The 13,608-nt window shown below is 40.7% G+C and overlaps 1 protein-coding gene across 3 annotated transcripts in view; it reads right to left on the reverse strand.

Moving 5' to 3' along the window:
* Syndig1 (synapse differentiation inducing 1) overlaps nt 1–13,608 on the reverse strand; it is a 154,499-nt gene that overhangs the window by 51,854 nt on the left and 89,037 nt on the right. The gene's annotated exons all lie outside the window — the stretch shown is intronic.

Raw genomic sequence — 13,608 nt, forward strand, 5'->3', positions numbered from 1 at the left:
GTGGATCAACAAGATGTGGTATTTATACACAATGGAATACTATGCTGCTGTCAGAAAAAATGACATTGCCCCATTTGTAAGCAAATGGAAAGACTTAGAAAAAATCATATTAAGTGAAGTAAGCCAGACTCAAAGGAACATAGGCCCAATAGTCTCTTTCATTTGTCATAAATCAGTAGGAACCTTGGGCTCTCTTAGCAGAGATTCACAATAGAACAAAATCTAGATACATAAGGCCATATAGTATGATGCTAAATGAAAGGACCTCCAGGATATAGAAACAAAAGCCATATAATGAGTGATTGTTGTCCTTAATGTACTATGTTATCTCTCATCTCTTTTACTGTCCCTTGATTATCTCATATTGTTACAATATTTCACCTTGTTATCTGATATATTTTATATATGCTTAATTGGTTGTTTGAAATAGGAGAGGGAAGGGGGAATTCAAGTTGTGAGGGGGAAGGGGGAGGGAAATGGGAAACAGGACATGAGAAAGGGTATCAATATTTGTGAAGTAATGTACCTTCTATCTGATGAATATAATGTAACCCTTCTATTAATTACAATAAAAATATATGAAAAAACCCTTAGCCAGAGCAATAAGGCAAGAAAAGGACATCAAAGGGATCCACATAGAGAAAGAAGAAATTAAACTATCCCTATTCACAGATGACATGATCCTCTCCTTGAGTGACCCAACAAACTCCACTCCCAAATTTCTAGAATTAATAAACTACTTTAGCAAAGTGGCAGGATACAAAATTAACCTTCAGAAGTCAGTAGCCTTCTTGTACACCAACAATACACAAACAGAAGGCCAAATTAAGAAAAAAATCCCATTCGCAATAGCCCCCAAAAGAATAAAATACTTGGGAATAAACTTAACCAAAGAAGTAAAGCCTAACGAAAGAAATTAAAGAGGACACTAGGAAATGGAAAGACATCCCATGCTCATGGCTAGGGAGAACCAACATAGTGAAAATGGCTATACTGCCAAAATTGATATACAAATTCAATGCAATCCCCATCAAAATCCCAAACACATTCTTTACTGAAATAGAAGATATAATCCAAAGATTCATATGGAATAAGAAAAGACCTCGAATAGCCAAAACAATTCTAGGCAAAAAGAGCAATGCTGGTGGTATTACAACACCAGACTTCAAACTCTACTATAAAGCCATAATAACAAAAACTGCTTGGTATTGGCACAAAACAGACCAGAAGATCAGTGGAACAGAATAGAAGACCCAGAAATAGAACCACATACCTATAGGCAACTTGTATTTGACAAGGAAGCCAAAGATATACAGTGGAACAAACACAGTCTATTCAATTATTGGTGCTGGCAAAACTGGGCAGCCACATGCAGAAAACTAAAGATTGACCCTAGCCTTTCACCATGCACAAGCATTAACTCAAAGTGGATCAAAGACCTCAATGTCAGACCAGAAACCATGAAACTGCTACATGATAAAGTAGGAGAGACACTGGAACTCATAGGCACAGGCAAAAGATTCCTGAACAGAATCCCAGGATCACAACAGATTGGAGAGAGACTCGATAGGGACTACCTAAAAATAAAATGTTTCTGTACAATTAAAAACATAGTCGCAAAAGTAGAGAGACAGCCAACCAAATGGGAAAAGATATTCACCAATAATACATCTGACAAATGCTTAATAGCCAGTATCTACAGGGAACTCAAGAAACTAATCCCCCCAAAACCCAACATACCATTCACTAAATGGGCAAGGGAACTAAAGAGAGACTTATCAGAAGAAGAGATTAAAATGTCAGAAAAGCATATGAGAAAATGTTCATCATCTATGGTCATAAAGGAAATGCAAATAAAAACAACCCTAAGATACCACCTTACCCCAACAAGAATGGCCAAGATTTTGAACTCAGACAATTACAGTTGCTGGCAGGGTTGTGGAGAAAAAGGAACCCTACTACACTGCTGGTGGGAATGTAAACTAGTTCAGCCACTCTGGAAAGCAGTGTGGAGGTTTCTTCAAGAAGTGAAAATAGACCTTCCCTACGATCCCGCCATACTACTTCTGGGCATCTACCCTGAACATCATAACCCAAGATATGATAAGGACACCTGTTCAGCTATGTTCATCTCTGCACTATTCACAATAGCCAGGCAATGGAAACAACCCAGATGCCCTACTGCAGATGAATGTGCAGAAAATGTGGCATATATATATATATATATGTATATACACACACACACACATACACACACACACACACACACACACACTCACACACACACACACACACAATGGAATTCTACATAGCCAACAGACAAGATAAAATAATGGCATTCGCAGGGAAGTGGATGAGTCTAGAGTGAATCATATTGAGCGAGACAAGTCAAGACCTAAGGAACAAAAGGCGCATGGTACCCTTAATATGTGGCTATTAAATCCAAAGAGTACAAGAGCGAGGACTAAATATTTGCATACCCAATGCTATGGACATGGTAATGGAAATATAAACATAACTATATAGACATGAAAACCTATGACTCTATAGATATAACGTTTTCTTTCATAAATTAATATGTTTCTATGACATACAAACCCTTAGCCTAATTTGGATTAAGTTCTAAAAACTAAGTCCCAGAGATTCCCTTCTTGAACACTTGTTTGTTAAACTTGTCATTTGAAATATGATGTAAAAATCAATGTTAATAAATTCTTTAATAAAAATAAATAAATAAATAAATTTGGGTATGAATTCCACATAAGAAGGAGATTTAGATCTTATTAGCCCCTACCATTAGATGAAATACAAAAAAGTTAAGCCACGGGGAAAAAGTGAATGTAGCCTAGCTCTGAATCAAACTCTGAGCTTGAGCTTGTAATATGCTCCTGAAGTTGTACCCCAGGTCCTTGAAGAGCAAACTGAAGTGCCTTCTGTAAGGTTATCTGTAGGAGCCTTTCTGAAGGCTGTACTCTTGAAAACATTAGCATGAGCACTAGCATACAATGGTGAATATCTAAGAAAATACTCTATGAAAACAGGGAAAGAGAAAAGAACAAGTGAACTCAAGAGATTCCCAGATATAAGTGTCAGGCTCAGATTATAAAATATCTCCGCTTACTATGCCCAAGAAACAAAAGCACAGCTTGGCAAATAACTGGAATACAAGAAAAAGCTGTGGATGATCTGAAAAAGAAACAGAGGAATACTAAAACTGATAAATAAACAATACCCAACTCTATGATTCAGCACCTGGGCATGGCAGAATTTGAGACATACTGACTAAAGAATGGTCAAACAGAATCCCACACCAGGAGCACCTGCAGTTCTAAAAGTTCACACAAGGGCATTTCCAAAGTCATAAAGCTGAGGGGACTTTTCACCAGACAGTCCATACTAAGAAAGTTGCCAACATCTGTCCTTTAGGCAGAAGGGGATTACTAAGTAAATGACCAAAGATTCAGGGAGGAATGAGGACTAAAAAAGTGTAATACATGGATTTCATATGGACAAATACTGACAAAATAATAACAACACTGTCTTTGTAACTACCCATTCACATATCTATCTATATCAAAAAACCAAAGGGAAAACAGGCCCTAGAAAAGATGAATGAAAATTGATGGTTTAGATGGAAACTGAAAAAAACTAGAAAAAGAAACCCAACTTGCCCAAACTGATTTGGGAAGGGATAGAAAGTCAAATTGGATTTCTCATTATCAAAGACATTAAATCATTATTTGAAGCTAGGGTGAAGGAACAAAGTTCTTTCCTGGGAACAAAGCTCTTGGCACAGTCAACTCTACCAGTAAATGCTACCAAGAGGAGCAGTTTTCAAATGAAACTTTAGAGAACAAGTATAAAAGGGAGTTCTTCACATCATCCCAACATTGATCACAAAACATAGTGAAGAAATTACCCTAAAGGATCATGTATTATTCTTTCTTCTGGACATAGTTACAGAGATCCTAAGCAAAAAAGACATCAATTGTTCAGCACATAAATTGGTTGCGACCAGTTAGTTTATTCCATGAGTGCAAGTTTCACTCAACCTGCTTTATGACAGAAATAGATGAAAGAAAAATATATTGTTCATTTGCACATAGAAATAAATCTAGGATATTAAAATAATGTCTCTAAAGATCCTAGGTTAGCAGTAAAATATTAGAAATTTTCCCTGAGAGTTATTGACATTTTATAGGCTTTATAGATAAAGGAAGAAAATATAAAGAAATAAATATTTAGAGATACAAAGTTGGGTGGCCAAACAATAAAGACTTTGAAGGAGTAGTGGAATTCTTTATGGAAAATATTCGGTGGCTTTAGGGATTGGTTTTACTCTGAATTCTGGGATATACTACTTCTTGACTTTGGTGATGCTTACTTGGTGTTTTCCTTTAAAATAATGTCTTAAGTTATGGTTGTGTACTATTATGAGTGCTTTTGAACTAAGAAAAAATTTTAAACCCCTTGCATATAAATGGCATTCAAATCAATAAACAAGACTGAAGATATAGGACAGTGGTGCAAACTTGCCTTGCATGGGCAAAGCCCTGAGTTGGATTCCCAGATCGCAGAAAAGGAAGTCATAATATTTAAGCCAGATGTCAGTATCTCACACATGAATAGGTAATCCTATCTACTCAGGAGGCTGAGGTCTGGCTGACTGAGATTCAAGGCTAGACAAAGCAAACAAGAGTAAGTGATTCCATTTCCAAAATAACCAGAATGAAGCTAAGTTAGGGGTATGTCTCAATGGGTAGAATGTCAGCAAAACAAAGACAAAAAGCCACCAAAAATATATAAACACAAACACACAGAAAGGAGGAAAATAATCCATCTACTGTCTATGTTTTGGCTATTTCTCTTTGAGCCTCTCTTTTTTTTGTTTTCTTTAACTTACAGAAATGTAGAGTAGCATATGTCATACTCAGAGCATACAATATTTCAAATGAAGAAATCAACAAAGAAGTTTGACATGGCTTCAACAAGCAATTAGAAGACACAGCGTGTCAAGTCCTGGGACTTGAACTCAGGGATTGGGCACTGTCCCAGTCTTTTTTTAAATTTTTATTGTAATTAGTAAAAGGGTTACATGATATTTACCAGATAGAAGGTGCATTAATTCATGTACATTGATATCCTTTCACATGTCTTGGTACCCATTTCCCTCCCCCCCTACACCCCCCACCCGTCTTGGTTTTCCCCCTTCCCTATCAAATTTCAAATAACCAAATACAAATAAATTCAATATATCAGATAACAAAGTGAGATACTATAACAATATGAGATAACCAAGGGACAGCAAAGGAGATGAGAGACAACATAGTACATTAAGGACTGTCCTAGTCTTTCTCAAGCCAGTGCTCTACCACTTGAACCATAGCACCACTTCCAGCTTTTTCTGTGTATGTGGTACTGAGGAATCAAACACAGGGATTCATGCATGCTAGGCAAGCACTCTACCAGCATGTCACACTCCTGGCCCCTGTAGAATGATTTTTGAAATCATAAAACTGACCCTTTGTGGGAAGAATAGATGAGGATTAACTAATAAAAATAAGTAATAAAAATAATTTTCAATGCAAGGTAATGAACCCAAACCAAACTTAGAATGAAACTGCAAATACACAGTGGGCATGAATGCGATTGGTCTAGAACATACAGGGAGACAAGTGTGAGAATCTACTGATAGTGGAGCTACACGAGACTTTTTCCATGTCATTCCCTTTGGAGAAATCCCAGTTAGAGCAATGAAACTGCTGTGTGATCCTGAAGGAATGAACCGTATCTCTGGGTGTCAGCTTCCACACTTGAGAGAAACTGTCCCCTCTCTATCAGTGATTGCCTAGGGATGAAATAAAACCTGCCGCCATCTTTTTCTGAACAGTGGCTACAGAACTACACAAAGGATTTGATGTGGCATCTATTCTGATTGATACAGACCTGGGTTCAGATCTATAATGTAGAATTAGGACCCAGGCTGTTGTGAGAAGTTGGTGACATTGTACACATCAGGTGCTACTTACTGTCTTAATTTGTTTAGAGCAAAACAATTACTCCCCTCCCCATGCTTTATTTTTCTTCTTCATATATGTTTTATTGTAATTAATAGCACGGTTACATTATATTCACCAGACAGAAGGTACATTACTTCACAAATATTGATAGCCTTTCTCATGTCATGGTGCCCATTTCCCTCCTTCCCTCCCCCCCGCTCATCTTGATTTCCCCCCTTCCCTATTATCTTACCAGCCTTGAATTTTTTCAAAGGACAACCATCCTGTTATTTTATATTAAAATGTAGAAGATGTGGCATATCATCCAAATTCCTATTGCCTTGTGGCATGGATCACTTTTCATGTGGCAGTTCAAGAACACAAGTATGAAAGTCAAGTTCAACAAGTAGAATCATGTAGTTCTATGCAAGGAGCCATGGCCCACTCGGCTGAGCATTGTCGAAGCAGGTCCAAACCAGATTGGATATTTTTCTGGGATAGAGGGACACAGGATGAAAACACCACTAAAGTGAATGGCCATGAAGAATCAGCATGAATATCTATGGTAAACATAGACACGGGAAATACTTCCTTTTGGGACAGGATGTTCTACCAGATTGCATCTGAGTGACAGGTTTTCATACTCAAATTGCTTCATCTTTGTGGAACTTGCAGAGACTTTTATTTGGAAGCAGTGACTGCATGCACTTGACTTACATTTCCACGCTGCAGGAGGCCATCAAGTTCAGAAGAAATAATAGGTACCTCTGGTGTATCATTATCAAGGATGCTTTGGTTTCTCCTGTAGCTTATTATGATCCAGTCCTGAGGGAGTTAGATGGGACACCCACTCCCTTAAGTGTTACATTGAGGGCTATTATTTCACTGGGTGCAAAAGGGAAGGATCAGAGACTTTAGTAATTCTCAATGGAGATTTATAATGTTTAAAGCATGATCTGTTGGTTCTTCTAACAGTGGTGCAAGCAGTCTCAGCACCATAATCACTGAGTCCATCCAGAAGACGATCAAGGAAGCTGGGTGACACCAGTCACTGTGAGGAGCTAGTGAGGCTGCATGTATGTGTTCCTGGTGCTTGGTACATGAGGGGCTTCTATTGCTCCAGCCTGACCTTCCCTCTAATCCTCTCTTTACATCCTAGTTCAATCAGACTCCAAAGCCCATCCTGAGGACTGCTCTGTGCCTTGGAGCCTCTTGCTTCTCCCACTATGTGGTTTTCTTTAGGCAAATGAGCAGCCACAGAAGTCCCTTCTGCCTGTGAGATTGCACCAGCTCCTACAGTCCAGGTAGAGGAAACATGGAGCATGTAAATAGTTCTGGTCTGGCTGAAGGAGTGTTTTGGTCTCCACTGCTACTCCTGGTTCTGTTCTAATCCTGGACCTTCTTCAGTCCCAAGATCTACCTCTCAGTATCTCATCATTTCTCAAACACTCCCTTACCAGAGCTTCCTGCATGCCCAGAAGCCAGAACCTCTAAGAAGTAGAATCTCCTGTTTACCAAGCACATCTGCATCCACTATTCAGTGGCTTGTGATAAACTTCAGAACTCTTTTTTTATATATTTTTTATTGTAATTAATAAAAGGGTTACATGATATTTGCCAGACAGAAGGTGCATTAATTCACATACATTGATACCCTTTCACATGTCTTGGACTTCAGAACTCTTAAGGAAGAAAATCCCTCCCACTGCTCCCACCTGCTCTCCTGTTCAACATTGTCTTTCCAAAAATCTGCCACCAATTCCTGGTATGAAACATCCAACTTTCACTTTGTTGTATCACTTCCCCACCACCCTCTTCTGTCTCACTCACACAGGCAAACTATCACTTTCCTACCAGAAACAAATACGCGGGTCAGACTACAGCTCAGTGGACCTAGCATGCTTGAGGCTCTAGGTTTAATCCATAGCACCACATCAATAACAATCAAATAAACAACTAGCAAACAAATAATAATGATGCAACTGTTGCATTAAATATTTGATAGTATCACATTTCTTTCTAGTCTCAGCACATTCTCCAAAAGATATAACTAAATATAGCATGCTACTACTCTCTCCCTAAAAAAGTATATGTATGTAGTATAACATACTTACATAAAAGTACACAGCTCACAGGATCAAAGATCAAGGAGTTTTCATCAGTGTGGATGTCAAGAATTGGAAAATCCCCAGCATTCAAGGGCCCTTCTGGTGCCCACTGTGTGGCACTCACTACTCAACTTCTGGCAACATAGGTCCTTAGAGCCACATGAGTTCTCTCCCACCCTGTCTGGTGCCCACTACATGGGGTTGTGCCTTCCTGAATGTCTCCAGAAGGCTGTTCTCACTGGCCTTCTAGCTGACAGTGATCAACACTCAGCCCTTTTCCTCTTACATCCATGTTCTCTGCCCAGTCTTCTTCCTACCATCAAACACAGATGTCCAGTCTCCTGCCCTGCCTCTCCACTGCTTGACAGTAGACATTGCAGGCTTGATGGTGCCCAAGCCAAGACCTTCCTCGCTTCTCTGCACATCTTTCTGTTTGTGGCTGGAACCTCATCTTCCTGTGCATCCTCTATCTTCCTCATCCTACAACCCAAACCTGTGGGCAATCTTCCAAAGATAGTGGAGTCTCTCCATTTAGTAAGCGTTCAGTGGTTCAGATCCCACTACACTCCTTCTGGATGATGAAAACCAACATCACCTCCAGTATAGTAGGTTTCTGAAACTACCCTGGTGTCTGTTCTAATATTGCATGGTATCTTGTTCCAAAGTGAGAGACCCTCTACAGATACAGAGTCCCAGAAGCTACATGCCCTTGTTGTATTTAGAGCTCCCAGGGCCTGATACAGTCTCAGGGTTCTATAGATACTGAAGGCATGTGATTCCAGGAGCATGGCTGTTGGTGCTGTTGGACTCCTGTTCATTTAGATTTCAGTACAACAAAGAAGTTCTTTTTCCCCTCATTTGCCCAGTTTTCTTTGGTACTATTTATAAAATTCACAATCTGGTTCTGAATACCCTTTTCCCATTTAATTATTGCTCTAATGCTGCAGTTAGCAAAAGAAAGAAGCATTTTTAATGGAATGAAATTAAATCAAGATATAATAAATGTCTAAATGTAGAAGATTCTGCTAAGCCAGCTCAGTGCTTGCAACCCTGGCGCGTGTCTGTCATGTTCTGGAGCAGAGATTCCAGGGCAGCATCTACCTCTAGTCTTGAGCTGGGCTTCTATCTGTTCCGTGGGGTGGAATGCAAGGCCATGAGGGAAAATATCAGAACATTTTTTTTTCTGGGTCACCTGACCCCTGCTGACAACAAACTTAGGAGTCATTTATGGTCTATTCATGTTTATAATTAGATAAAAATCAGAGTTGAATTGCAGAAAAAATTGGGTTGATACAGTATTAACATTTAACTCAGGTACTCACACTTGCTGCCTCTGTGACTCCTGAAAGTGGCTCAAGAGTTGAAACTTCATTTTGTGTTCATTTAAATGGAGATTTTTTTATACATTTCAGCTTCATTGGAGAGATTAGAGAAGATAAAACATGAGTATTAACTGGTTTACGAATGTCATTAAGCAACTTGTGGGATTCATTTCTATCCTCAGTGCTGACTGGAAACATTAGCTCTTAAATGGATCTGTCTCAAGACTGTGTGTATCAATGCCTTTCTCTGTAAATTGACTCATAGAACTTAGTAGCATTGGGGGCTAACTGAAGACAAAAACAGAGCTGGGGCAAAATGAACTTGTGTCAACAAGCTCCATTCATTTCTTTCCTCCCTAGTCTTTCACCACAGTTTGAGGTTAGAGAAAGATAGTGAGTCTTTTCTGGAACAATTTAATCCACGAGCCCCACCTATTGCTTATCAGCTCCGCCTTTAAGCAAGCCATGCAACCCCACCAAGAAGGACTGTATCCCCCCCAACACATAGCACCAGAGTGACCATAGTCCCCATGTCTCTCCAGGGTTGTGGAGGCAGCAAGACACTGGTGAGTGCTATGGGACATCGTAGGCTTACTAAGATTCGGATTTTTGTTCATGTACCAGAAACTCAGCTTATGCAAGCCTTTGGCCAGGTAGAGAATGTACACTCCTGATGGGCCCCAGAGGTGGTGGTGCTGTGGGCTAGGATCATACCCCAAGATGCATGAGTACATGGCACTTGGTATTTATCATATAGTGCTCAGTGGTCTTTGCCTTTGTGTGTGTGTGTGTGTGTGTGTGTGTGTGTGTGTGTGTGTGTGTGTGTGTTCCCATGCCTGTGTGCATGCTGGCTTGAATTCAGAAATCTCACTTCCCCAATTTTTTGTCAATTAATTGAAGATGGAATCTCAAGGACTTTAATGCTCAGGCTGGTTTTAAGCTTTAATCTTCCAACTCTCAGCTTCCTATTACTCCTTTTTTAATTTTTTTGAAAAAATGTACTTTTATTGTCAAGGTGATATACAGAGGGCTTACAGTTACACATGTAAGGTAATGAGTACATTTCTGGTCAAACCTTGTTATCCCCTCCCTGTTTTTCTCCTACTTTCCCTCTCCCCCCACGTTGTAAAGTTAATTTCCAACATATTGTCCTGTGATTATCACTGTTGCATTGGTTCACTCTTATAAACACTATCTTAGAATTCCTGAAATCAGTCTTATTCCCAGAATCCATTCACCATTGGATCCATAGAGCATGGACCACTCAGGTTTCCAATAGGGGTCTATCATGCTTGCAGCCCCAGCTACCAGTACGAGCTCCTGGGTCTTTCATATGTGTCAGTTCAATGCTAAGCTACGGGAATTATACAAGCATCATGCTATCGGTCAGAAAACTGAGGCACAGAGGAGTTTCCTGTTCATGAGAACTTAGCTTGAAGCCTACAGTACGAAAAAAAAATACCCAAAGAATGCTAAAAATTCTTCTTACCACTGACCAACTGAATCAAATGACCATGGTTTGTTTTGTTTAGCTGTTTTCCCAGATTGGCCTCATACATTTCTTTGACTTCACTGAATAGTTATTTTGACAATAAACAGGCATGGGGTAATTGTCAGGGAGTTCACTGAGATAGAATTCATGATAAAAGGAATGCAAATCCAAAAAACTCACATGTGAATGTCAGATTCCCTGTCAACAGCAATAGTAGCCTTGGTGGAAATCTTGGCTTCAAATGTTTTGTTGGCTATTCTTTCTATTCCCAACAACTCTGTGTCTCAGGAGTCACAAAGCTCCCTCCCAACCCTCATCATTAGACAGGGCACCAGTGCCATGCTTCCTCCAGTCCTTAGGTTTAGAACTCCCAGCTGGCCCTGTCTAGGCCAGTACTGATTCAATTTAGAGCAATGATTCTCAGAGTATGTCTGTTCTATTTCGTGCCACGCACCCTTCCTTTGGCAGCTGCCCGCCCCTCTCGAATGGCCTGCTGGAGATTTCGAGTCTGCAGTTTAGACTGCAGAGGCATAAACAGAAGGCACAACAGCCTCATGGCCAATCTGAGTCACTATGTGCAGTGGGGAAGGGAGGGACTCTGTGATTTCCAGACCTGCAGCAAAGCTCAGGCTGCTATACTTTTAGATTGTGATCAGGAGAGCCATTAGTAGAAGAGAAACCCCTATTTGGACACAGGTCCCGTGACGGGTTCTCACCTCCAGAGAGTTCTTTATGAAAAAATGCTAAACTGTTCTGTAGCTACAGGAGTGAATTTATCTTAAGTATAGTGGCAAGCGAAGCTTGACATCTGGGCCCCTTAGAGAACCTTTTTCTACTCCAATAATTCAGGTGATCCCTCCGTTTTGCAAGAGGGTTGGAGATTTCACTTGAAAATGAGCAATCAGAAACATGTCTTGAACTGCATTTCATATCTGTTGTTACACAAATAATGAAAAACCCATCTAACTGCCGAAGGTATATTGAATGCCATGAATCATGAGCTCCAAGTCTTACTGTGTTCAGAATAAAATATATTTCAGAGAAAGAGAAACTAAACCGCCGATTTCTGCTATAGTAGCCTTGCTTTTATTGGAATTACTATCTTACAAACCAAGGTGCTGTCTACAACCTGCCCTGCCTATTCTAGATCAGTGGCTTCATCTCAGGATATGTGGAACAGAGACTCCAGGTGCTCTGGGGGCTTCAGTACACTGCTGACAGAGGTCTGGCCATCTCCCCATTTATCAAGGACTCACATTCACCCCACATGTTGCTGACAGATTTCTACCTTGTTAGGTGTCTACATGAATTAGCTGTCCTCTCTCATGTTTGGGAACAGATCAGACCTCTTCAGTGGATATCCAAAATAATTATACCAATCTCATTCCAAACTTTGGCAACAAAGCATAAAGCATAGCTCCATTGTTAAAGGTACTCCCAGAAGATAGATGCACCCAGGAAGATTTGCCCCCATCTCCATATGCAATGACTCAGAGATGTGATACAACAGTGGGCTTTGGGTAGAGTTGATGCCAGTCAGCCCCACAATGGGATTCTGGGCAGGATTCCCAGCTGCAGTGGAACTGCACCTGGTTATTTGTTTTACTTGAGCTTGCAGGGACAACTCACAGGAGGAGCCTGAGCAGGCTTCACTCACTACAGGCATAGGAATGTCTACATGCATTTCTCCAAATCTCTGGGCATTCCAGTCTACATCATTAGCAGGGCCTGTGGCCTCACCCTGCAGTCCAAGATCAGCTGGACCTGCTATTACACAAACCACTTGAACCCTGCCAGGCCCAGAAGTTTGGCTTTCCACACATGCTTATGCTGCTGGGACAAAGACAGGGGGTATGTGGCATTTGTGGAGCAGAGTGCCAAAAGAGAAGTCTACATAAATCCTGAGGCCAAAGATAGAGCAGCCTCTAGCCTAACCTCAGGCCTGCATAAGTCCCTATCTCTGAGCCATGGTTCCACAGAGCTAGGACCAGAGCCCAACTGGGTGCTGGCCATGCTTAGCCCTTTTTTCTTGCCCATGTGGCTTGCTCCACTCCTTCTGGTAACACTCATTTCCTCTGGAAGTGATTCCCTGCCTCTTGTGTTGGTGCTAAATGGCATTTGCCCTCCAGCGGGTCACAGCCGATCCAAATGCTCTTTCTTCTCTTGCCTCTTCTGGAAAGGCAGCATTTTCATTGGAGATGTGGAAAAGACACAAAGAGAACTGCAGAAGGATTTTCTTTTCATCAAACTGACCCCACCAGTACAGAGACCAGCAAGAAGCAATTGTTGGCCTCATCCCAGGAAGCCAACTTTCCAGTCAAGAAATAACAAACAACAAAATTGGAAACAGTGAAAGCATAAGACCTGCCAGTTGGCTGGCTCTATTCAGCCTCAGTCCTAGACCCCCTCAAAGCCAGAGGGGCATTCCTGAGAACCCCCAAATCTCATGTACACCCTGAGAATACCCCATGAGTTCTGAGTCTGCATCCTGAGTCAGTGCAGGGCAGGGTGCCCTTCTTCCATTTGGTTCAGATGAAGACAGCGCACGGTGGTGATGCCATAGTCTCATGCTGTAATTGGCATGCATAAATGCCTTTCTTAGATTAATAAGATCAGGAAAACAGATGCTTTCTAAATGAATGCCCTTCCTTTGCTAAGGAAGAATCTTTTAACAAAGGGCTCTGTGA

Source organism: Megascapheus bottae, chromosome 18 (assembly GCF_031878675.1).
Source record: "Megascapheus bottae isolate mThoBot1 chromosome 18, mThoBot2.hap1, whole genome shotgun sequence".
Lineage (NCBI taxonomy): Eukaryota > Metazoa > Chordata > Mammalia > Rodentia > Geomyidae > Megascapheus > Megascapheus bottae.